Source organism: Ambystoma mexicanum, chromosome 12 (genome assembly GCF_040938575.1).
Source record: "Ambystoma mexicanum isolate Mex_15411 chromosome 12, UKY_AmexF1_1, whole genome shotgun sequence".
NCBI classification, from domain to species: Eukaryota; Metazoa; Chordata; class Amphibia; order Caudata; family Ambystomatidae; genus Ambystoma; species Ambystoma mexicanum.
Genome location: NC_090936.1, coordinates 417,724,503 through 417,751,522, shown reverse-complemented (window position 1 = coordinate 417,751,522; position 27,020 = coordinate 417,724,503). Strand labels below are relative to the sequence as shown.

Genomic DNA, 27,020 nt, shown 5'->3' with positions numbered 1-27,020 from the left:
CCCCGGAACAAGCAGCGGAGCAAAATAGACGCTCAACAGTCCACTAACCTCCGCCAAGAAAGAAAGGAATATGTCCTATCGGAATAGGGTGATGGACTAGTCTTAGACACCCGACCCTACCAACTGAAGTAGTCCACCAGGAATGACTCAAATAGCTGGCGCAGGAGAAGGGACATCGGGAAGGGCTTTCCCCCCCACCCCCCGGTAGGAGCCCCCACTCCTGGGCTTCAATCAAAGGTTTGAATTTTTGAGCTGACACCCTAAGTTTTGGGTATCAGCGATGTTGGGGCGACAAGTACTTCAAGTTGGGGTGGAGTATAGGGAGAGGGAGGGAAGGGAAAGTTTACAGAGTTCTTTGTTCTTCCAGGACTATCGCAGATTCACAAAACGACTTGTCCACCGCCCTTCACAAGGCCCAATCAGTACCACTTCGCACAGAAATCTCACTCCCACGACACACAATGAAAGAACACCGCCCCCCCCCCCTTCGGGGCCATCCCGTTCAGTCTGAAGACTGTAGAACAGGACCCCAGGGGTCGGTACGTGCTCATCCTGGAAACGCTCTGGGGTGAAAAACTGGCCATAGCCTCGATCTACTCCCCACCCGGGCCGGGAAAGGAACTCCTACATGACATTACTGCTCTTATTGGGAAACACCGACCTGACAAATACATCCTGGGGGGGGGGACTTCAATGACGTAATGTGTAACAACACAGACCGCACCCATTTTAGGAACAGAAATCCGGATGCTCCCATGAAATTGGCTAACTTCACATCGGCTCTAGGCCTTAGGGATGTGTGGCGGGCACTACACCCCGGAACCAGACAATACTCGTTTCACTCGGGAGCCCATGGCTCCATGTCCAGGTTAGACTACTTCCTCCTCCCGAACACCGATCTATACAGGGTAATATCCGCAGACTTACTTCCTCGGGGCATCTCGGATCACTCACCACTCACAATGGAACTAAGTATGCAGGGTGCCCTCCCCCCTAGAACATGGAGATTGAATAATTATTACCTGGGGTTTCCTGAATTGATTGATCGCCTAAACGAGGCGTCCAATGATTACTTTGAAACCAATGAGGGCACGGTAGATAGCCCTGTGACAGTGTGGGAGGCCTACAAAATGGTACTAAGGGGAGAGGTGATTTCTTGGACGACAAACAAAAGGAAAGAGCGGCTTCAAAAGATAGTAGAAGCCGAAGGGGAAGTGAGTGTATGTGAAAACACGCACATACTCGATCCTACTCCCGAAACCCACAGGTCCCTTCGGTGCGCCTAGGAGCGCCTCCGAAATAGGTTGATGGATAACGCTAAACAGGCCCACTGGCATTCTAGAGCAAGAGTGTACGAACTCGGAGACAAGGCAGGCAAAAAGCTGGCCTGGCTTGAGAAAAGGGATGAGGGACAACGACATGTCCGAGAAATAATCACCCCGCAGGCCAGAAGGTGCCAATCGGACGCTGAAATAGCGGAAGCTTTTGCTGAGTTCTATGCAAACCTATACCAGGGTCCAACTCTCCCGCTCGACACATCCCTCTTAGATAACATTGCATTGCCAACTCTCTCACTGCAACAGAGGGAACAAATGGACGCCGCGCTATTGGAAGCCGAGATTGTAGAAGCCATTGCACAACTACAATCAGGGAAAACACCAGGACCCAACGGATTCCCGATAAAGACCTGGCAAAAGCTAGGTGGAGAAAAAATAGCACCTCCCCTTCACAGAATGCTTCTTCGCACCTATGAGCAGGAGGCCCTTCCCATAGACCTCTGCAAGGCAACCATAGTAGTCATCCCTAAATCAGATAAACCTCCTGAACAATGTGCTTCCTACAGACCCATATCCCTGATAAATAGCGAAGCAAAAGTTCTTGCCAAACTCCTAGCTAATAGATTACAATTGGTTGCGTCTACCCTGGTCCACCCGGACCAATGTGGCTTTATGCCACACAAGTCGACTCGAATGAACTTGCGACGTCTCCATCTGGCACTAGAGCGAGCCCCTATCATAAACGGACCGCTGGCCTTGCTAGCAATTGACTTTGAGAAGGCGTTCAATTCGATACGATGGAACAGCCTTTGGGAAGTCAGGCGACGCATGGGCTTTGGGGAGACCTTTATGGGGTGGGTGCGATTGTTGTACACCAACATCCAGGCAGAGGTGCGGGTGAATGGGTGGTCATCCCGATCCTTCCCCCTTGGTAGGGTCACCCGACAGTGTTGCCCACTGTCTCCCCTTCTCTTCGCCCTTGCCATAGAACCACTCACCCTGTGGCTTTGCCAGAATGCAGACTGGACGGGGTTCAAATGGCCGGAGGGACACCAACACCGGACATCCCTATACACAGACGATCTCCTGATATACCTGGGGGACCCGATGCGATCCTGTCCCAAAGTGATGCAGATGCTCGTCCGTTTTGGCGAGTTTAGTGGACTACGAATCAACTGGGGGAAATCCGTCCTCTTCCCGGTTAAAGGTGGAACTCGGGCCATCCCGCGGGACTGCCCGTAAAGAGTGGAACAAAAATGCTTCACATACCTGGGAATCCGGATATCTGTGGATTTAATGGAGTACATAAAACACACCCTCCGTCAGGTTAAGGACCGGTTTCTTAATGATGTTCAGCATTGGAAACTCCTCCCCCTGACACCTATGGGCAGGGCCGCGCTCTTCCAGATGATAGCCCTCCCAAGATTTCTTTACATCCTGCAAAACGCCCCCCTCAAAATCCCGAACGCAGAATTCGACCAGGTAGAGACCCTCCTTAGAGAACTCATATGGGGCGGAAACCAACCACGCATAGCACTAACCACGCTTCAGAGGTCGATATGGGAGGGAGGGATTGGGGTGCCCTGCCTTCAAACCTACTACCGGGCTTCACAACTTGCAGTGGTAAATGACCTACTCCACGGGGACCGAGAACTATCCCATATATGGGCCAAGATGGCCACCATCCACAATGTAGACCCACTTAACCTCCTATATCAATCCCCCCCGACGACCCCTCCACACACAACCACAACACATATCATGGCCGTTTGGAAACAGGCGCACAACTTTGTAGGGTGGAAGAATAAGGTTACGGCCGCGCAACCCCTATGGCATAATAACAACCTGATCGAAATAAAGAAATTTGAGCCATGGCCCAAATGGGTAAGGGCGGGAATCCTTAAGGTTGGGGACATTCTTGCAAGCGGGAAACTGGCCACATTTGACACGCTACGTCTGCAATTCCAAATTCCAAGCACAGAGCGATATCATCACACGCGCTTGACTCATGCTCTGCAGATCCACATACCTGCAGACACTACTGTACCGGAATACACTCCTATAGAATGTAACATGCTGCCCGCATACATCCCTACCAAATGCACCTCCATCCTATACAACGCAATATCGTCCTTTGTAACTCCCGAAATGAGAATGGGGAGGGTGCAAATAACGGGCTCGCTAATGGCAAGCCCGTTATTTGCGCCCTGGTCCTCTAACGGGACCCGTAAGGTATGTTTGGCCCGACCAAACGTCCCTTACGGTTCCCATTAGGGGCCCTCGGAAACGGGCGGTATGGGATTACCGGCACTGGTCTCCTTACCAGTGCCCGGTATCCCCTACCGCCCGACTCGGAATGACCCCGATAGTGTCCATTTTGGGTTATTTATTATTTTTTGATATTGATGAAAAAATGGATCTGTTGAATAAACAACCTAGGTCAAAGACACAGTTGACCCAACAGTAAAAGTTTGCGTTTTGTGATTGTGTATGAATACACCAAAGGACTAATTGTATGATCTCTTACCCTAATTATTTTGATTTAGTAGTGAACATTCATCAATTCAAGAATAAACACAAGGAGTAAACATCACCATTAGTGCAGTTGTAGGAGAAAGCTTCATCTCGGCCACGACAACACTACCCAGTCCCACGGCATGTAGGCAGAGAGATTGCATATCAACTAACAGGGTCTGGAGCTAGACCGTAGCACCCGTGGTTCCAATTCTCTGTCTCCTCTCGGGATACCTCTCTTCTTATGGGGACAAATCCCTGCCCTCATAAATTGCCGACTGTCCATGGCCGAAGGACAGACAGCAAGCATGGGAGGCAAGAGTGGAAAAATCCAGACAGTAGTGGAAAAACCCAGCTCGTCTCCCATGTGCTCGTTCCCAGCACTCCTTATCAATGCACCTGCACATCTCTGACTCCCCTCTTGGCTCGTCCTTGAGTGAACAATGCAAAAACTGTCCTCCATAATAAGTTCATCTGCTTTCATTCTAAAATATTGGAACCATTGCAGAACTCATGTCTGCCTTCTAACTGAACTCACTGAAATGTAAACTTTCATTGCAGTTTGGAAGTGAATGTCCAAAATGGCCATGCACTGGCACCATGTTGTTTAGCTCATTTTCGCACATGCACTACAAACCTTCAAACCATATATCATTGCTTATTGAGGTAACCTCCCGCACAATTCTGGTTTGCCAGTTTCCTGCATCATCCTCAACCCATTCTCTTTTAATAAACAATTTAGCTAGGAGATGCTCCCTGGCTTCACCAATTTGTACAGTAGTTATTTACACAATTGGCTTTTTGCACCTTAGTAAAACTTTCTTTATGCAGGGGCAGAAATCACCCTGTTCCTGCTTGATTTCCTGACACAAATACATTCTTACACACTCTTAATTTTTCACCTATACACCCCCCTGGAACTTAGGGGTCAATTCCTTGAAGCACTTTAACAAAACAAAGATGACCTTCCCTCCACCTTCATGCATTTGCATCAAAATAGATAGTCTGTCACAGTGTACTTGTCATGGGTCCTAACTAGGTAGCTAAATCCCGGCCACAAGCCCCCAATTTGTAATGGTTTATTGAGAGATCACCCTCAACTCTGGGAGTTCCTTCCTTCCCCACTTAAGGTGTGATGCAACAAACGGTTTAACAGATTCTTTTCTTCAGTCCTACTTCAGACGCATATCATGCCCCCTGGATACCTCTGCCTGAGCTAACAATGAGCCAAGAACCAGGCCGGTGTACAGGAAATATATTGGTATTTATTTAAATAACAGTAATAGAAATTAGCACGGAAATGTCAAACACCACGTTATCTGTGGCACAACACAATCAACTTCCCTCAGCATAAATAAATCACAAAAGAGAGTTCAAAAGAACACAATCACAATTCTTCACTTGCTACAAATTTCACTTCAAGAAATAATTACACTGATCAATAACAAAAGCAATTATCATGTACTGTGCGATTTTGATTTTCCTGCGGGCTTAAAAGGCTAGCAGTAGGATTTCAAGATTGGTACAAATACATATGGCAATTAGGATTTTGGCCACACTTTTTGGTTTAAAATAAGCACAGGGTGATTTAGTGGTTTGCGTTTCGGACCCTCCCCTACTTTGGTCTGTGTTGGGGAAGTCGGACAGAAAAATGGAATGCTTTGGGGAATTTTGGATTTCAGACCCCCCTCCACTGGAAGGCCTGTATTGGGGAAGCTGGATAAAAAGGTTGGACTGATTTAAGAACAAAGACACCCCTCTTCATTAAAGAAGTCGGGTTCAGCAGGACAAAAAGGATTATACAATTAAATGATAGGCTACAGTTTTCAGCGCATCCTGGGAATTTAGCTTTGTTAATTTCAAATTTTAGCAAAATTCACCCCGTAGTGTACTGCCAAATGGAGAATTAATTAAATTAATATTTCTAGTTTAATAGGATATGGATCTACACAGTTTTGTCCCCCCCTATACACTATAAAGGGAAAGCATTCAAGTAAGCAAACTCACCCACCTTTTTGTTTCCCAGGACTCAGTTCTACTTACATAGAAAGCCTTTGTTTAAAGTTCAGGAAAGCCAGCTGCATCTCAGGACACTCTGGAAAGATAGGGCAGGGGTCTGGTCACTCCACTCTCAAAGATGGCTTCCCGCTCTCATCCATAGGACCCAGTCAGCTTTGAGGCCTTCCTAGAAATAGACAGCTCCAGCCAGATGCACTCTCAGCAATCTCCTCTAGTGTTTTCTTACAGCTGTCAGATGGTAAGTTTCAGCAGCCCTCTCTTTCTATCTGTTCCTCCTAGTGCAGTCCTCTTGATATAGCAGTGATAACACCACCAATTTTACAATCTTGGGGAAGTACCCTGCAATACCTCCCGCAGCGAGGATTGGACAGTTACCCTTCTGTCTGTTCCTGTGTCCTCTTCCTCCTAGCAGAGCTTTGAGACCGTCCTAGAAATAGACAGCTCCACCAAGATGCACTCTCAGCAATCTCCTATGGTGTTTCCTTACAGCTCTCAGGTGCTAAGTTTAAGCAGCCCTCTATGTCTCTCTGTCTGTCTGTTCCTTTGTCCTCTTCCTCGTAGTACAGTCCTCCTGATGTAGCAGCGATGACGCCACACATTTTACAATCTTGGGGAAGTACCCTGCAATAATTCCCGCAGCGAGGATTGGACAGTTACCCTTCTCTCTCCTCCCAAACCCAGCCTCAAAGTCAGTATTGGTTTAGGGGTCCGGAGCAACAAATGGCAATTCCCATTTGTAATCGCCATTTTAAATTTTTGACAAAAACTAGTTATGCACCACAATTTCATATTTTTACTTGCAACTGCCATAATATACTTTTTTTCTGATTCTGCTAATCATGGGGAATTAGATAAGCCGACCACCAGGTCCGTACCATGTCACACAGCCATGTGGCACCTTTCTGCTGTTGCCATAAAAAGCATAACAGTTATGAATATGTACATTATTACCCTTATCCCTAATTTTATTCTCCACCCGCTCACCAAATCTCACATTTGGAACATGTTCAGATCAGCCAGAAACCTACTTTAACTGGCCATTACAGTCTCTTTGTGTTGGAAGCTTGCTCTTTGAAGTTGCTGCCCCCATTTTCACACGTATTGGTCATGCTCCAGCCAAGTGGAAATTCTCCTGTAGTCAATGCCTTCAGAGCCAGCAGGTCTGGAGAACACTGAATTTTGACACCTTTAGCAGGACACTTTATTGCAGTTGGTAATTAGTTGGGAGATGCAACATCCAGACTGGGAGTGGGAGATTTCCTTATGAAGTTTCCCACAGCCAGCAAAAGGGTTTGGCTTGGGCTGACATTTCTCCATGACTTTTCAAATGTCACTGGTGTTTTGTATGTGAAACATAATATACATTGCTTTTTGTCAACCTGCACATCATGGGCCTCATTACGAGGTTGGAGGTCTCCATGGCTGCCTCCAAAACCCTTCCGACTCCGCCCTGGTGAATGGAGCAATTACCGGTCCATTCCGAGGTCAAAGGGACCGGTAATTCCCCATTCACCAGGGCCATTCCCCATTCCCATTGAGTCCCCATAGGGCTCAATGGGAATGGGGAAGGCGCTAATAACGGTACTGCAAATTCCGGTACCATTATTAGCTCCAGAGTCCCTTTGCGGGTCCCGTCCTTAACGCCTGCAAAAACCAGGCATGAAGGATGGACCCGCAAAGGGAACTCGTAGTAGGGAGGTAAGGGATTACTGGCACTTACCGGTGCCGGTAATCCCTTACCTCCCACCTCGTAATGAGGCCCCATGTCTTTTCCCTGACATTTTTCTGTGAGCGGTGATGCATTTTCACATTTAAACTGCTTTTACTTGCACACACCTATGCAATCTGTTTTTGTGTCACTGTTTAAAAATCCTATTTTCCATGTGAAAGGGATCTTTGATTGTTCCTTCTTCTGTGAATTAAAATGCTGTGTTTCCTTTGGTAATGACAGGTAAGCCCCTTTTCCACATGGCTCTTCAATTGTACTTGAAAAAGAAACAAAGGGCACGCCGTTTTTGGTTCAGTGTTTAAAATCCTGCTGTTCATGTGAAAATGACTTTTGTTTGGGGCCTTTGAATGCACCCCACATCAGCTGCCACAAGAAACCTTTGCAGCTATATGGGAAAGTCTCACAAGGATGGAGCATCGCTAGCAAAGAACAGAGGAGCTCACAGACCTGCAACTGCAGCATGCCCAAGTAGTGCGGAATATAGTTCAGGGTGCATCTCACCAGTTGTCAAGGGAACTTGGCCACCAGTGCAGTCACTTCACAGAAGCCACTGCTTCAAAGTGGTTGGCCAGAGAGTGTGAGAACTAGCGGAGAGTATATCTCCAAGGAACGAATCAATGAGACATGCTCTGATGCTGACACTGCAGCACATCTGTGGGCTTGATTCCATTAGCGCCACTTCTGCCACCCCAACAGTGGGATCCCTTGCAGGTAGTCCAAGATGCAGGACTCAACACACTGCCATGCATGCACTTAAGTCTACATCTGGACCAGAGAAGCGCAGCAAGAAATAATCCACCTGTCTGTGGCCATTGAGTTCAGTGAGATGGTGGAAGGAGGACATGGGTGTTGGGGAGTGAGAGTAAAAGGAGGACATGGGTTTCACAAAATTAATAAATGGAGTTTGCAACACAAGTAAAGATCTCGTATTCTTTTGGGTCGTCTCTTAGGTGTTACTGCTGTGATCTGTCTATTTACATTGTGTAGTGTGGATATTTTATGTCAGAAAAAAATGTCTATCCATTATTGATGCTGCATGTACCCGCCCCTTCCTTCTGCACAGCCATCCTGTGCTGGTCTGGCAGCCCATGTCTAATCACCTACCTCCTCTGAGTCTGCCTGTGCCACGTCCAACTCATCAGGCAATGGTAGATTCCTCCAGATGCACATATTTATGCAGCATCCCACACACAAGAACTGTCTTCCCAACCTCTCCATACTGTACATAAGTACCCGTCCAGTCCGGAGTTCTATGCATACCCAGGTCCTTGTGCATGCCTCATTGTAGGCAATTTCATTTGTCGTCCCACGGTTCCTTATTGGAGTCATGCGCCATGGTATTTGTGGGTAGCCAGAGTCACCTGCAAATGGAAAGAGACTGTCACTTGCAAATTGGTAATGGCCTTCTTCCCCGTTCTAAGTGGTGCATGCTTTTCACTTCCATGCAGTTATTTGAGTAAACTCTAGTGCCATTAGGGTGCATTTTCCTTGCATTTGACAATGAACAATGTCTTGTGGCCATCCTGCTCTGCAGCTTTTATAGCACCCTGTGATGAATCCAGCAATGTCATCACTCCCTCTCTGGGGAAAACCCTCTTCCCATATGGACAGATAAGGGCCGCCACTACCTGATCCTGACCCTGGGGGTGGTAGCGTGAGGGAAGACCATGTGGGGCAGGTAAACCTCATAGGCTGGAAGGAGACTCACTAGCAAGAACCTGGTATCCCCATTTCCGTTCAGGCTATGACACCTACTCTCTGAGTCTCCCAACCCATATTGCATATTGCGATATAGAGCCAGTCCATCTACTTAGTAATGACTGTAAGGATTTCCCCCACTCTCCTCATGAAAAGACTGAGACGAGGAAGTGCGCGGGAGCAATGCAGAGCGTGGAACTAGAGACACATTCTAGTTGCTTGATGAATCCAGGAGGTTGTGCAATGTTTAAAAACAGGAAGTGTCAAGATGGAGGAAAATTCACTGCTCATGATGTGGTTTGGGAAACCCGGAGAGGAAGCAGCTGGAGGCAGGAGAGCTAGTGGAGCAGATGTACACGCAACCCCTGGGAAGCCAGAAAGGGTGAGACGCTCCAGGAAGGCCAGAGACAGCAGAGATAAGTGCCCGAGTGCGGCATGAGTCTCAGAGAGACATAGCAAGGAGACGAGATGCTCCAGGTGTCACGCCGCACGCGCACGCGCGTGCGCCACTTACCTGCTACGGGGATCCGGGTCCTCGGCCGCGGCAGTCTCCTTCATGGAGACTCTATCCGCGTTGGAGTCTTTCCTCACGACGTCCTGCAGTCCGGGTCAGCTCCATGGGCGCAGCCATCTTGCATGTTCTGCGCATGCACGGATCGTCAGTATCCGATGTTTCGCGCATGCGCAGTAACAAGGACATGCGTCCCAGGCCCCGCTTTGGCCCCGGACTTTAAAAGAGCTCCGCATACACGGAAACAACGCGTCTCAACGCGGTTGTGCCGTGTATGCGCTGCTGGAGTCCTGCTTGCCTGTGCCTCCAGTCTCTTCAGCCCTTTTGCTCTGCCTTGCCTTGCTTTGCCCTGTCTTGCCTCTGCCACTCTTGCCTGCTCCTTGGTGGTTCCTGCCCTTGGTCCCCAGTCCTGCCTTGTCCTTACCATCCTCCTGGTTCAGGGGTCAGGGGAGGTCCAGTCTGGGTTCCCTGCCTGGCTTCCTTTCCTGAAATGATTCCTGTTCTGAGGGAGACCCTTGCCTGTCCTCCCTATCCTTGCTGGCCTGTCCTTCCCTCCTTTTACCAGTCTTGTGCCCTGCCGGTACCTGTGCCTTTTCTGCCATCCTGGAAGTTCTGAAGAACAGTTTGTCTATCTACTGGTGTTACAAAGGACTTCGCTTAGCCTTCTCTGTCAGTGGAAACACTGTCCCGACGTCACGTTAATACAGAGAAGTGCCACCCGTGGGGTTGTGAGTTGGGTCAGTGCCGTCCTGTCATTTACAGTCAGGAGGGTGTTGGGTCGATTTCCCGCGTTACTGTTTCATCGGCATTGACACTCCGACAGACTGGCAACCTCAACTCCACGGTCTCCAGGAAGAAAAGGTAACAAGCGATCTTGTGACGCCTCGTATAACACCAGGAAGGATGCGAAATCCAGCTGCACAGCAAACTGCAACGAGAGGTGTCCGAGGGCTACAGGAGCCTCAGAGTGATGCCCCACTGTCCCAAAAAGGCGGACCAAAGGAAAAGGTAAACAGGCAGACAAAAGGGGACGGTAGGCTTGGGGAAGCCAAGAAACTGCTACGTGAGAGGATTACAGATCCTAAGGCTGAGCGAACAAGATGAATAAATGACAAGGAGGTCCTGGCAGGACAATATATCGAGCAACATAATTGCAAGTCTGGGACCTGCACCCAAATCCAAAGTGTATGTTGTGAAAGCTCTGGCAGGAAAGTATAGCAGGCAAATGTGATAATGAGTCTGGGACCCTCATGAGAGAACTGTAGGAGCTAAGAAGATAGAAAGCAACCTCCTGGGATTGTGGAAAATCCAGGGGATGGGAACAATACCCCCTGGACAGGTAGATTGATTAATCTGTAAAGTGAAGGATACACAGAATGCCCCTTGAGTGTGTGAATTCCAGGGGAAGGGAACCATGCCATACCCCCTGGAATGGAAAACTGTGAATCTTTGAGGAAGATAACTGTAATTGTGAACTTTAAAGAAACTGGGGAAGAGAAAGCCTTGACTATATGAAACCCAGAGGAAGAGAATCATACCCCCTGAATGGGAAAAGTTGCAGGTTGTGGAAAAGAAATCAAGGAAAGGCGCATCTCCCTTGAACCATTGTGTTTGAAAAGTATAAAGTGCTCAAGGAACTCAGGACAAGGGAAGCACTGCCTGAGCATTGTGGAATAAAGAAAGCTAAAGAGAACCCCTTGTAAGAACTGTGAATTGTAAAGTGCGCAAGAAACTCAGGGGAAGAGATGTACCTCAGTTGAGCAAAGTACAAGGAATCAAACTAACTCGGTAGAGAGGAGACAACTCCTGAGTATTGTGAACAGTAAACCAACTTGAGAAACTCAGGTAAAGGGACCCCAGCTCCCTTGGATTGTGTAACTTTGATTATTTGTTTCGTTTGTGCACCCTTTTTGGAACTTTGCATTGTAACTGTGGAAAGAACCACAGGTGACCAGTTGAGACACTATATGCATTTTCACAATATTATAGGTTTAGACTGTAAGAGTAAGGTTAGGTTTTCGGACACACGACCGAGAACTCTTTGATATTGGACATTCTGACACTGACATCCTTTAGTTTCATTGAGGCAGGAAAACCCCTCATAGTGATAGGGCGATATACGTCTTTCTCCAACCCTTTATAGCAATCAACACAATGCCCATGTGTACGAGTTTTACTCCGGATTCATTACAACCCCATATTGTGCACTACCCAATCGTCTCTGCACATCCTAATGGTTACTCTGCATGTTGCGGCCTGTGCTACCTTTTTCTTGCCCATTGTGGTGTACTTGTGGAGGGGGCATCGCATGAGGTGTTTGTGAGGCCATGTGGATCAGGCCCGAGGATACTTTGTGTTACAAATGAAATGGTCAAAAAGGCCACAAAAGGACCCAGCGCTAATGCCAAAAGTATCAAAGTTGTAACACAGGCAGCGTTCAACTGTTGAGTTGCGGGTACCTTGACCTGGTTACCCACAGAAACAATTAGGTAAAACATTTTAACAGTGAATTACGCCAAGTTACAAAGATTACACCAAAGTGATTTGGTATGGTATTTTGAGATTTAATACAGGACAGCCTGACCCGTGTTTGCGAGCAAAAGCTCTTCCTCTGAGGCTGTACATACATAATTAAACAAAGTTAAGTTAAGAATCACAGTGTAGTTATAAGGAACATTCACGTAAAGCCAGTCCAAACCATAAGAGCCATCATAAAGGGCGGTTTTAAAACCCAATATATAAGCAAATGCATATAAAAATTGAAGACATAAAGCATTTTGGCATGACACAAAATTATAAACAATATTTTAAAAGCAAAAAGCGAATAACCCATTACCATATCCGATGTAAGGTCGGCATAGTCCCCAAATCAGGAAAAAGAATTAGTAGAAAACAGTAAACATGATTAGAAATTGTTGCAGTAGGTAAACAACCATGGGTAAGTCTAAATAGTGGCTGATACGACTGTGATAAATAGTAATAATAATCAAAGTCGGCATATTTACCCAGAGTTCCTTGTCCAATTAGGATGAGCTGTACATTAAGTAATCATAAAAGAGTATTACATGAAAGGTAAATACCGCACCATTTAAAGAACAGCTAATAATTATGACAGTAGTATTGGGCAATCCGCGCTTACCAATTCTTTGAAGTAAGGACGATTCTAATTATAATCCTGATTTCTAAATCAAAAACAATTAAGGTGTTGCTATAAGTATATGCATAAATTGTGCTTGTGTGGCATATTGTCAAAAAAGAGCAATTCATTCTCTAAAAAGTTGAAAATTAGGAGGAAAATCAAATTATTACCTGATAGCCAAATGCAATTGCAACTGCAAATTTGAATAACTGCGCCAATACCGGGGATTACAACGTTAATTACGATTAATTAGATTTCAACCCGGTGGATGAAGTCCATCACAATTGTCCAAGCCAATGCGGCAGTTAATAACACGAGATAATGAAAGAGAGAAACACAGGGAAAGCCTAATTAGGTAAATTAACAATTGCCCATTGTGGCGAACAAAGCCTGTGCATAGGGAGCGTGTCGAAGTATCTGACACCTTACTCACCAGCCTTACGGCAGACGAATGATTAAAGGGAGAGCGCAAGAGCATTATCCCATGTTAATTTAAACTATGTTGAAACGCGGAACGTACGAGACGTGACAGTCTCTTGACGGACGCCATCTTGCATGAGTGAGAAATGCTCATCCTCAAATTTGCAGTTGCAATTGCATTTAGCTATAAGGTAATACTTTTTCTCCTAATTTTCAACTTTTTAGAGAGTTAATTGCTCTTTTTTGACAATATGCCACACAAGCACAATTTATGCATATACTTATAGCAACACCTTAATTGTTTTTGATTTAGAAATCGGGATTATAATTAGAATCGTCCTTACTTCAAGGATTTGGTAAGCGCGGATTGCCCAATACTATTGTCATAATTATTAGCTGTTCTTTAAATGGTGCGGTACTTACCTTTCATGTAATACTCTTTTATGATTACTTAATGTACAGCTCATCCTAATTGGACAAGGAACTCTGGGTAAATATGCCGACTTTGATTATTATTACTATTTATCACAGGCGTATCAGCCACTATTTAGACTTACCCATGGTTGTTTACCTACCGCAACAATTTCGAATCATGTTTACTGTTTTCTACTAATTCTTTTTCCTGATTTGGGGACTATGCTGACCTTACATCGGATATGGTAATGGCTTATTCGCTTTTTGCTTTTAAAATATTGTTTATAATTTTGTGTCATGCCAAAATGCTTTATGTCTTCAATTTTTATATGCATTTGCTTATATATTGGGTTTTAAAACCACCCTTTATGATGGCTCTTATGGTTTGGACTGGTTTTACGTGAATATTCCTTATAACTACACTGTAATTCTTAACTTAACTTTGTTTAATTATGTATGTACAGCCTCAGAGGAAGAGCTTTCGCTCGAAACACGTGTCAGGCTGTCCTGTATTAAATCTCAAAATACCATACCAAATCACTTTGGTGTAATATTTGTAACTTGGCGCAATTCACTGTTAAACTTTTTTACCTACTTTGTGTTACATGTGCATGGTGGATCCCCCCCCTTCACTTCCACATTCACATTTGTGATACATACACATAATCCAAGTGTGCTGTCCTCTGTGGGTATCCGTGTATGCAGGAAGGTTGCTGCTCCGTAGTACCATTGCATCATGACTTGAACCTGGGAAACAGGCACAGCAGTGGCTCACAGTGAGGTATGCGTTGCATGTGCATTGCACATTCAGGGCACCTCATCACGAGTTGGGCAGTGGCTGGGATACCGCCCAACTTTATTTGCATTAGCGCCTACCCTTCCGGAGGCATTACTGCCAGATCACGGGTTGGGTGCTAACTGTTACTTCCCATTCCCCATTGGGTCCATTCGACCCAATGGGGAATGTTCGGCGCAAATACTTCGTGGTAATACCGGCAGCTGTAAATGCGCCAAAAATTGGCATTTTTCCGGCATGCTTACCCGAGCTCTGAGCTGGGGGTATTACGCCAGACTTGAGATTGGGCAGACCCTTAAATGCGGCGGTAACACTGTTACCACCGCATTTAAGGGCTACCGCTCAACTTGTGATCAGGCCCAGGCAATGGTACCAATTCTTCTTTCAAAACACACGCTCTGATACCTGGGATGCTACCAATGCCACATGTGTGCAGCTCAGAGCTGCTATTACTTTGGGGAAGTGGGCAGTACTTCTGCAGGGTTCATGGGTGGAGAGATGTGCTGGTGCACATGTTTCAGTAGTGTATCCAGCACTTTTACCAGCACTTTTGAAAATGTTGGATGTGACATGCCATGCAGCATGCAAGCCACAGTGGTATGGCTGTTCGTATATGGATAGCACTCTCACTATCAGGCTGGATAAGGGTGAAGAGGTCAGCAATGGTTTGGTGGTTGAGGCGATACTGTGTTATCAACTGTACATCTGTCAGTGTCCAGTGCAATGGTCTGACTCTGGGAATAGGTACCCTCCTTGCAACATGTCTCCTCCGCTTTGGCCATGGTGGGTTCCTTTGTTGTTGCTGGTGTGCTATCATCTGTAGGTCAATATATAGTAGGAGTCTCTGGATCTCAAAATTAGCAACTGCTATGGGCTGCGTGGTGCTTGGAATTGAGTCCCTTACATATGCTGTTCGACTCCGTTGGGTGCACCTGTGGCTTCATTTTCTTCACCTGGATGAATTTACCTCCAGGTGTTTGATGGAGGTAAATGCGCCCATTTTTTGGGCAAATACAACCCTTTTTTGAGTTATTTCAGCTGTATTTCCACTTGTAATACAATGGAATTACCTTGTTTATTTCTGGTGGAATTTCTGCTGTATTACAGCAGTAGTTTCGCCCTGCACTAATTCTCCTGGTGCTAATTCCACAGGAAGAATTAGCATCCATTTTCTCTGATCCTTAATTCAGAGGAGTGGAAAAGTGGCAGCAATTCCGTTACCACCACTTTTTCAACTTACCACAGTACTTGTAATTAGGGTCTTTGTGTTAAATCAGCTTTCAGGAATTCACATGTGACCTTTGACCATGCCCTGCTCCCACTTTAGAGCAGTTGTTGGAGATATTAGGAGACGTCACAGCAAAGGTACATGAGTGCATTATGAAAGGGGGTCTGATTAGAAGACCTCCCTTTGAGAAACAGAATTAACCACACTGTTTTATTTATAAAAATCAAAGGGATTCACGCCGTCCTGCCCTCACCATATGGCATTTTACCACACTACGTCCCCCAAGAATGCTTCTCTCTACCTTTCTTCTTGTATATGTATTGCTCCAAAGTTGTGAGGCTTATATGTCCGTTCCTCTAGGCCGTTTGAGGGAGCAGTTTTAAGATTAACATTACGTCTTATCTGAGGGATCCAGCTGGCTCAGCAGAACCGGGACCCCATCACATGGAGGCGGGAACGGCTTATCAGCCTGGCTGCCATGGGTTGTTTATAGCATGACTGTTCCTTATCTACACTTCCGCATCTGTCTGTGCCTTGGTTCTCAAAGCCATAACTCCATACAGCAACAACTGACTTTTCTACAGTTACCTGCCTTGTGTGCAAGAAATCCAAAGCCACAATAAAAAGTGTAAAACGTACAAAGCTGTCACTTGGATTTATATGATAACAGCGTATCTGACACACAAACATGTATTTGTTCTGCTGAACCACAGATGTAGGGCCTCATTCGGCGATTGGGGGAAATGCTAAAACAGGTGGTATTTAGCAACAACCGTATGTTTAAGCACCCACCTCATTACACGTGTGGAGGTACTTGTCTCTGGCAGTTTTCCAAGAGAATGCTGGTTGTGTTAAAAATAGAATCATATTACAAGGTGCTGTTCCGCATTAAAAAGCTTTGAATATTTACCTCGACTGCACATTTTTTTCCCGCACAAAAGAAGGGCATGGGAGAGCTTCCCTTCATTATAGTGAAAAGAATGGATTGGGAAATTGGAAGATGGTTAACAAGTGGGCATTTGTAATGTACACCTTCTCATCCCATGTTCCCATATAATGCATAAAAGGGATAGAAGTGACAGTTTTTGGGCAATTAAAAAACGTACAGTATTGATATGAATCACTATTGTACACTATACATTTATGCCATCCAAATAAGTGTGGAATTAGATAGAATTTAAAAGAAAAAAAATAGGAGTGTGATTTCTGGAATACTTTAGCATTATTCTACCAATACTAATAAAGCCAATACATTAGGAAAGTGCATCTCTTGTCATCTGTAAGCTGCTCAAACGGTCCTCTCTATTATTGCATTTGGACCCTACAGGCTGAGGATTAGAGCTGCTGTGCTTCCATTTTAGAGCACGCAGGATATTGGTTCATTTATAGTTCACACAGATCTAAAATTACGGTTTTCTGTAAGTATACTATTAGCACCCTGGAATCAACCCTGGATGCTCGGAACCCTCGATGCTCGGAACGCAGGCTGTATTGTATGGTATACAGTATTTCCCCCAGAAGCTCAACGTCTCCAGAGCTCTGGTTCTCTCTAGGGTGGACTATTGCAATAGCCTTTTTCTAAATCTGCCTGCTTCTACTCTCCGCCCTCTGCAGCTCATCCAGAACAGGATTGCAAGACTTGTCCTTGGCCTCAAGCCCAGGGATAGTATCTCTCCAGGACTAAAACCTCTGCACTGGCTCCCAGTGGCTGCGAGGATTAAGTTCAAAACCCTCTGCATTTTCCACAAGGCCTTCTGGGGCCTGGGGCACTATAACTTCAGCTCTCTCTTACTAAATATCTTCCTTCTCGAGCTCTTCACTCATCCTCCTCCAACTCCCTCAGGGTCAGTCACTTCTCCAAGCAACGAGTTGGTGGTAGTTCTCTTTCCTCGGCTGGGGCCTCCCTCTGGAACAGCTTCCCTGCCTGCCTGAAAATTGAGGAGAATCATCTCAGGTTCCGGAAACACCTCAAAACCTTTCTCTTTGCTTTTTTCTCCTCCTCTCCCCATACTGACTTCCTGGCTGAAACTGAAACTGCACTGGTTACCTGGCCACCCTCTGATCCCGGGCCTAGGGCCCCTCCCCCACCAGTCGCATACCTGTACTGCCTTCCTGGCAACCCCGCACTTAGGGACTGTCTTCTGTTTCCCTACAGTTCCACTACCAGCACTTGACACCTGATGTCTGCACCTTCCCTTGCGCTTTCCACCAGCTTGCCGTACTTTACTTATTGTTTATTATTCTTATCCCATGTACTGCACTTTCTCCCCCTCCCCCTTCCATGCACTTGAGCGATCTGAATGACACCTGGGCTAGTAGGATCGCTGTCTATCTTCCCTCCTTCCCCCTCCCTTGCCTCATCGCGCCTTGAAACACTTGTGTATAGGTACATTATAAATGCCATATCATATCATATCATATCATATCATATCATACATACACGTTACTTTGCATTGTGGTCCTTGTAGTCCTTCATTTCTAAAGAGAAAATAAGACTGCAAGTACGTCACATGACATCAAAATGATATCAACTAATTGCTAGGATGTGCATAACACCACTTTCAAGCTTCACATAGTTTTTAAGATAAGTGCTTAGTTTAGTGAATTTAAATCACAGATAAATGAATATTTGGTGTTAAAAAATGAGTGAAATTAACATGTATCATGTTTTACCTTTGTGGAAAATAACAATATTTGTTAATCTTTTTCGGTAGACTATGAAAAAAAATCTGAGAATGGACATTCCGGGCGACAAAACCAACAAACCCCAGAAATGTGTCAGTTATGGTAAGTTAAGCAGCCATAACTTGCGCCACCACCATGCACTGCTAAGACTAACACACACAACATCAAGGATGACATCACAAATGCCATTGATGAGATCTCTGATAACATCACATATCAAATTAATTTAGATGAAAAGTCTGTACAAGGGTTGTGTTTACAATGGTGGTAGCAAGATGTCACAAGTGATCGGGAGACCTATAATTTACTACTTAATGTAGTCTGCGGACACCTAGAAAATTCCAGGAATGGGGTGGGGGAATGAAAATCATTATAATTGTTTTTCACGCAAAAATGGTGGCTCTTTAAAGAACCTTTTTGCTCTTTTTAACTTTCTTTTTTTTATTACTTTGTTTTATATAGTAAACGAACAAAGATTCTAAACAACGTAATTATTTTTGTAACTTTCAGAAAAGTACTTCATATTCTTTTGTGTTTTTCATTTTTATTGAATGCAACTTCTAATAAATACTTGAATCCATACTGTATGTGTTCACAAAAACTGTTTCAATGCATTTTGAACATTTTCCAGAAAACTCTGATTGCCCACTTCAGTTAGATGGAATCCATCTCTCTGAAAAATGTTCACTATAACAAATGTAATGTTCTCATTATGAAAACATGTCCTGCCAACATCTCGCAAAAAAGCACACACAGCTTTGTTCACATTGCGCCTTGCTTTATCAATTTGCAGGTAAAATAAATTTGAATGCATCCACATTTGTCTCTGAGCAATCCGAGAAAACATAATTTTCGATTTTGGAAACATTTCCGTCAACTTTCCAAATGTATCCTTCATTGCAAACTGCAATTAAATTCCGGTAACATACCCCAAACTGTTCCCTCCACAATGAACAACAATGATGTCCGGATGTTTTAAATGAACCATATTCTTACAAAGCGAGAGTAAGTCAGCCCACCCCATTCCTCGCATTCCATACCATGACATTTCAAATTCATGGAATCCAAGATTTTCAGCCAATCCATAGTGCTCAGAATAGACCTTCTGTCAATGTATCCAAGAGTTCCCCAAAATCCATACACTCTGCCTCCTCAAAGACAAAGCCATAGCCATCTTCAGTGCTCTCACCAAACAAAACTCCTGCTACCCTCTCTTCCTGTACACCACACCTGTCATGATGCCTACCTCCAAGGAGCCAGGTCCGACCCAGCAACCCCAGAGGCAGGCATCATTCCCCCCATGGAAGTGCCAGCGGGCCCAAGCTGGGGCCCTTTGGACACAGTCCTGGCGCCTTAGGCGCAAGGCTCATGTTGGACCCCTGTCCTGGCGCCTTAGGCGCCAGGCTCATAAAGCTAGACATGTATTCAAGTGTTTTAATGTGCACTTACCTGATGCAGACCATGCTGCTACATCCAGGCCCTCTTGAGGCCTGAATGGAACTACTTTACCTGTGGGACTACTTTCCCCTGGGTGTGGTCGGGGAAGGATACATACCTGATCGGTGGAAGGATACATACCTGGAACTTCTTCCAAAGCTATTTAAACCACGCCCGATCAGCAACTCACGCTTCGCGTTGTTCTGCTCCTCGCAGCTGGACGCTCACCGTGTCAGCTCCTGCATCTGGACTTCAGCCACGCCTGTCAGCATCCTGGGTCACCTGCTAAAAGAGAATTGGAGAGAAAGAAGACCTTACCTGCTAAAGTTGCATCACGAAGACATCACACCGACAATCCTGAAAGGGAAGACATCATTTTAAAAGCATTTCGCTTCGATCGCTGCAGCGCTGCATTTCACTCACCTTTCCTGGGCACCTCCATCTTCAGCAGCGATCATCCGGACCCGTAGCCACTTCCCAGAGCCTAGAGAGAAAAAGACAAGAACACAAGGTGAGAGAAGGAAGGGAATAGGAAAAGCTCAGTTTCCTTCTAAGACTTACCTGTTGGGTCATTCCCATTTCATTTCGGGTCCTGCCGCTTCCTGGCATTCCAGACCCCTGCCCCTATGGGGAAAAAAGACAAAGACATTGAATGAGCGAATGCAAAGACATTACCCGAACGCTCATCCAGAACTTACCTGTCATTTACTGGAACTGCACGTTTCACTTCGGGTCGGCGCCATATCTCCGGCATTCCGAACCCCGGCCCCTAAGGGGAAAAAGACATAAGCGTTAGCGCTTGCTGCAATAAGACAATGAACATTATTATTAAGCTTGAACTTTTGAACTTGCTACAGAACTCTTACAGCGCCTTACCTGAATAGTCAAGCTTATTTGAACTCCCATCAAACCTCAATCCAGTGAAGTAACTGGGTTTCAACGCGCCCCTGCATCAGAAGCAGGATGGAGAACTCATCCTTCCAGACCCTAAGGTGAGACTTCACGGGGGAATCGAGGAAGGGTATCGTGGAGGGTTGGAAGGGAGTGGGAGGCTTGAGCATTATTCCGTCAGTAGGTAATACTCCCTTTTCACGCACAGGGGAATATTCCTGCGAGCCAGAGAGTCCATCTTCAGAGTCCTGCGCTTCACCATTGAAGAAGCATCAGCACTCGAAGCCAGACCTGCGCCTCCGTGGGAATCAGGTGAGCGTGACAGAACGCGAAGCCTACCCACAATTTCCCACCCGGGCACTATGGAGACTTCCGAGACAGATCAGCTGGCCCAGCTTTTGGGGGAATTACGGGCAGAAGTGCACTCAGCCCGCCAGGAGACTAACACTCTCAAAAGAGAACTGATCCTATCCAAGGAAAGAACAGATGACCTGGCCAAAAGGTTATTGCAGGCCCAGGCAGGGCACACTCCTTTACCTAATTCCGGAAGTACTTCCACATCAATGGGTTTGAATAACCCGGTACAAATCAGTCTACCTGGACACATGCCTTTGGCCCCGCCTGAAAGTTTTGCAGGGGATCCCAAGAAATATGCCGTCTTTTTGAACCAATGTCGTTTACACTTTCTATGCAGACCCGGGGCCTTCCCTAACGACCAGACCAAGGTAGCATTTATACTATCTTACCTCAGTGGCAGTGCTGCCGATTGGTCTATTCCATTGGTAAATCAGGATGATCCCATTCTCCAGAATTTTCAGGGTTTCCAGGCCAGCATGGAAAGATTGTTTGCTCGACACTCTCAAGGACAGGCCCTTGATAATGAACTGCTATCCTTACGACAAGGTAATCAGGATCTCCTGTCCTACGTTGCCACCTTTAATAGACTGGTTGTGGAAACTGGATGGCCAGAAAACAAAAGGATCACATTGTTTCATCGAGGCCTGCGCGGAGAGCTTAAGGATGTTCTAGCTCAGATAGTAGATCCACCCCAGGTCTGCGCAGACTACATAGACTTGGTGGTTCAACTTGATCACAGACTTCAAAATAGAAAAGCAGATCGGTTCAAGTACGAAACCCGAGTACCAATCAAAACCCACGCTTACTCCAAGAGTACCGACGTATCCGAACCTATGCAAATCGGCGGTGTTAAAGGACCATTAACGCAGAAGGAACGAGAGAGATGGCGGCAAATGCAACTTTGTCTGTATTGCGGGACTTCCAGTCACTTTCTTCGAAATTGTCCGGTTAAACCACCTAAGAAGGTGGTTGGAGCCACTGATAACGATTTATTGACACCTGATTCTGGAAACGACCTAGCCCGACAAGCGTAGGGGTCCGCTTGCCGAGCTTGAAAACAAACTCGTTGACCTCACATTTTGTCATGCCAATGGTGCTCGTGGACCCAAAACAGCCTCAGCTGTTGCATGCTAGAAAAGCATACATCGACAGTGGAGCTATTGGAAATTACATAGACCGTGAATTGGCTTCCAGGATTAAGCTCCCTCTCCGCCCGAAAGTAACCCAAGATGTCATTACTACAGTAGATGGAACCGAAATAGCCTCAGAGCCTGTAACGCATTCCACTGTTGAAATGACACTGGTGGGTCAGGATGGACATCGGGAAGGAATCGTGTTTGAAGTGATCAAGGCCCCACAATTTCAAGTAATTCTTGGAATTCCTTGGTTAGAAACACATAATCCCAGAATTGACTGGCGAGCAAAGAAGATAAGTTTTCCTGATTGTGAACCAACTTGTTACCCAAGAAATCCAGTTATGGGTCTAGCCTCAGCAACTTCCACCCCTGTACAGCTACCGTCAGAATACCAAGAATTCCAAGACGTTTTTCAGAAAGAACAGGCTAACACGTTACCTCCCCATCGGTCTTATGATTGCCAAATCGATCTGGTACCCAATGCTCAACTACCTTGTAGTAGGATTTATGCTCCTACGGAACCTGAGAACCTACATTTGCGTCAGTATTTAGATCAGTACCTAGCCAATGGTTTTATTCGCCCGTCCAAGTCTCCTGTCTCCTCAGCTCTGTTCTTCGTGCCGAAAAAAGAGGGCGACCTTAGAACATGCATAGACTATTGCGCCCTAAATCAAATAACGATTAAGAATCGTTATCCTCTGCCCCTGATCCCTGAGCTTATCGACCAGGTGAAAGACGCTTGTGTGTACACCAAGTTAGATCTCCGAGGAGCTTATCACCTGGTGCGTATAAAAGAAGGCGACGAATGGAAGACTGCATTCCGCACCAAATTTGGGCTCTTCGGATATCAGGTGATGCCCTTCGGTTTGTGCAATGCACCTGCCGCCTTTCAGTACTTTATGAATGATGTTCTTCGGGAACTTATCGACGTCTGTGTCATTGTTTATATTGACGACATCCTGGTGTACTCTTCTTCAGAATCCGATCACAGAAGGGCAGTTCTTGAGAAATTGCGCCAGCACAGACTATTTGCAAAGCTCGAAAAATGCTTTTTTCATACCACAGAAGTGGAGTTTCTCGGATTCATCCTGACACCTCAAGGAGTCCGAATGGACTCGCGAAAGGTGGACGCCATCCTCAAATGGCCATCTCCTAGCTCGGTGAAGGGAGTTCAGAGCATGCTCGGCTTCGCCAATTTCTATCGAAGATTCATCCCGGAATTTTCCCGAACAGTCCAACCCATCACAGCTCTCCTAAAGAAAAACAAACGCTTTGAATGGACTCTTGAGGCCGAACAAGCCTTTCAGGACCTGAAAACCAAATTCACCTCTGCACCTATATTGAAGCACCCGCACCCAGATCTCCCTTACATTGTGGAAACCGACACATCCAGTTTGGCCATGGGAGCTGTCCTGTCACAAAGAGACCCAGAAACTAACCAACTACACCCTGTGGTCTTTTGGTCCAGGACATTTTCTTCTCCTGAAATCAACTACGCAATTACCGACAAAGAGTTACTGGCTATTAAATCTGCTTTCAAGGCTTGGCGTCACTACCTTCTCGGGGCAAGACACACCATCACCGTAATTACGGACCACAGAAATTTACAGTATTTAAAGACGGCCAAAGCTCAATCTTCACGACAACTCCGATGGGCTCTATTCTTTGCGGAATTTGATTTTGTAATTACCTATCGCCCTGGCTGCAAGAATGGTAAAGCGGACGCCTTATCCCGGATTGGCATGGAAGAACCCAATTCGAGTTTAGAACCTGTGCCAATCATACCTGAACAAAGAATCTTAGGCCTAACTTCATTGCAAACTATTGAGGACATCCAAACGCAAGTAAAACAACTTCTAGACTCTTCAGCCTTACTGGAATGGAGTCAAAAGGGTCCTCATTACACCGTTAAGGATGACTTACCCTACTTCCAGGAGCGGTTGTTTCTGCCTAGTAAAGAATTGCAAGAACTTGTTATTGCCCATCATCATGAATCATTAATGGAAGGACACCCTGGTATCGCTAAAACGGAGGAAAAAATCAAACGCCACTTCTGGTGGCCTTCTTGGAGAAAAGACATAAAGTCTTTTGTATTGTCTTGCGGAATTTGCGCCCAAAACAAGGGTCAAAAGAAAAGGCCAGCCGGCCTACTTCAACCCTTGGATATTCCACCGGCACCATGGCACACCTTGTCAATGGACTTTATAACTGACCTGCCTCCTTGTGCTGGTTACAACACTATCCTTGTAATTGTGGATCTATTCTCCAAAATGGCCCACTTTATCCCTTTAAAAGGTTTGGCTTCAGCTTCCACCTTGGCCAAGGAATTTCTGGAGAATATAGTTCGCATACATGGTTTCCCTTCCATATTAGTCTCGGATCGTGGAAGTCAATTTATCTCCCATTTTTGGAAGAAGTGTTGCCAACTAGCACAAATAGATGTGCGGTTATTCACCAGCCACCACCCCCAGACCGTCGGACAAACCGAGAGAACCAATCAGACTCTCGAGCAATATCTTCGGTGCATGTTACACCAATCCGAGTTAAATTGGAAAGACATCCTTTGGATCGCAGAATATGCATACAACAATTCAGTGCATTCTGGAACCGGACAAACTCCTTTTTATACTTTGTATGGTCACCATCCTCGGACCTCTGATCTAGATCCACCTCTGACCCTGGAAATGCCTGCAGTAAATCATCTTCATTCCACAATAACCCGAGCCTTCAAAGAAGCTGCAACTCATTTACAGCAAGCCAAGAAAAAGTATAAAGAAAACGCTGATTTGCACCGAAGTAAAACTCCCCCTTACCAAGTAGGAGACCAGGTATGGCTAGCAACGAAACATTTACCCCTCAAGGGCCCGCGAACCTTCAATCCCAGATTCATAGGACCTTATCCCATCAAGGCTATAATCAATCCCGTGGCCTTTAAACTGGATTTACCGTCTAACATGCGTATTCATCCAGTTTTTCATGCATCACTTTTGAAGCCAGTACAACCAGGGACCCGACTGTCCAAGCCTCCAGACCCAGTTCAAATTGAAGGGGAATTAGAATTCGAAGTTAAAGACATTTTAGACTCCAAGGTGTTAAAGTCCAAACTCTTCTATCTTGTTGACTGGAAGGGATATGGACCTCAGGAGAGATTGTGGGAGCCTAGTAACCATGTTCACGCACCTCGATTAATACAAAGGTTCCACCGGAGATTTCCGAACAAGCCAAAACCCCCGGAGGGAACAATCTTGGGAGGGGCCTTGAGGGGGGGTACTGTCATGATGCCTACCTCCAAGGAGCCAGGTCCGACCCAGCAACCCCAGAGGCAGGCACCATTCCCCCCAGGGAAGTGCCAGCGGGCCCAAGCTGGGGCCCTTTGGACACAGTCCTGGCGCCTTAGGCGCCAGGCTCATATTGGACCCCTGTCCTGGCACCTTAGGCGCCAGGCTCATAAAGCTAGACATGTATTCAAGTGTTTTAATGTGCACTTACCTGATGCAGACCACTCTGCTACATCCAGGCTCTCTTGAGGCCTGAATGGAACTACTTTACCTGTGGGACTACTTTCCCCTGGGTGTGGTCGGGGAAGGATACATACCTGATCGGTGGAAGGATACATACCTGGAACTTCTTCCAAAGCTATTTAAACCACGCCCGATCAGCAACTCACGCTTCGCGTTGTTCTGCTCCTCGCAGCTGGACGCTCACCGTGTCAGCTCCTGCATCTGGACTTCAGCCACGCCTGTCAGCATCCTGGGTCACCTGCTAAGAGAGAATTGGAGAGAAAGAAGACCTTACCTGCTAAAGTTGCATCACGAAGACATCACACCGACAATCCTGAAAGGGAAGACATCATTTTAAAAGCATTTCGCTTCGATCGCTGCAGCGCTGCATTTCACTCACCTTTCCTGGGCACCTCCATCTTCAGCAGCGATCATCCGGACCCGTAGCCACTTCCCAGAGCCTAGAGAGAAAAAGACAAGAACGCAAGGTGAGAGAAGGAAGGGAATAGGAAAAGCTCAGTTTCCTTCTAAGACTTACCTGTTGGGTCATTCCCATTTCATTTCGGGTCCTGCCGCTTCCTGGCATTCCGGACCCCGGCCCCTATGGGGAAAAAAGACAAAGACATTGAATGAGCGAATGCAAAGACATTACCCGAACGCTCATCCAGAACTTACCTGTCATTTACTGGAACTGCACGTTTCACTTCGGGTCGGCGCCATATCTCCGGCATTCCGAACCCCGGCCCCTAAGGGGAAAAAGACATAAGCGTTAGCGCTTGCTGCAATAAGACAATGAACATTATTATTAAGCTTGAACTTTTGAACTTGCTACAGAACTCTTACAGCGCCTTACCTGAATAGTCAAGCTTATTTGAACTCCCATCAAACCTCAATCCAGTGAAGTAACTGGGTTTCAACGCGCCCCTGCATCAGAAGCAGGACGGAGAACTCATCCTTCCAGACTCTAAGGTGAGACTTCACGGGGAATCGAGGAAGGGTATCGTGGAGGGTTGGAAGGGAGTGGGAGGTTTGAGCATTATTCCGTCAGTAGGTAATACTCCCTTTTCACGCACAGGGGAATATTCCTGCGAGCCAGAGAGTCCATCTTCAGAGTCCTGCGCTTCACCATTGAAGAAGCATCAGCACTCGAAGCCAGACCTGCGCCTCTGTGGGAATCAGGTGAGCGTGACAACACCTAGTACTGTACCCTCTACATCTTCCCTTCCAATATTCTTACAGGAACTGCTTCAATACATTCCTAACATTGTA

General features: G+C 46.1%; 1 long non-coding RNA gene across 3 annotated transcripts in view; it reads right to left on the bottom strand.

Moving 5' to 3' along the window:
• LOC138513591 (uncharacterized) overlaps positions 1–27,020 on the bottom strand; it is a 260,338-nt gene that overhangs the window by 29,761 nt on the left and 203,557 nt on the right. For 2 of the 3 annotated variants that reach the window (XR_011281778.1, XR_011281776.1), the window contains exon 2: positions 8,800–8,900. The exons of the other annotated variant lie outside the window; for it this stretch is intronic. This is a non-coding gene — a long non-coding RNA (uncharacterized lncRNA). The remainder of the gene's footprint in view (positions 1–8,799; positions 8,901–27,020) is intronic. 3 annotated transcript variants of the gene reach the window in all.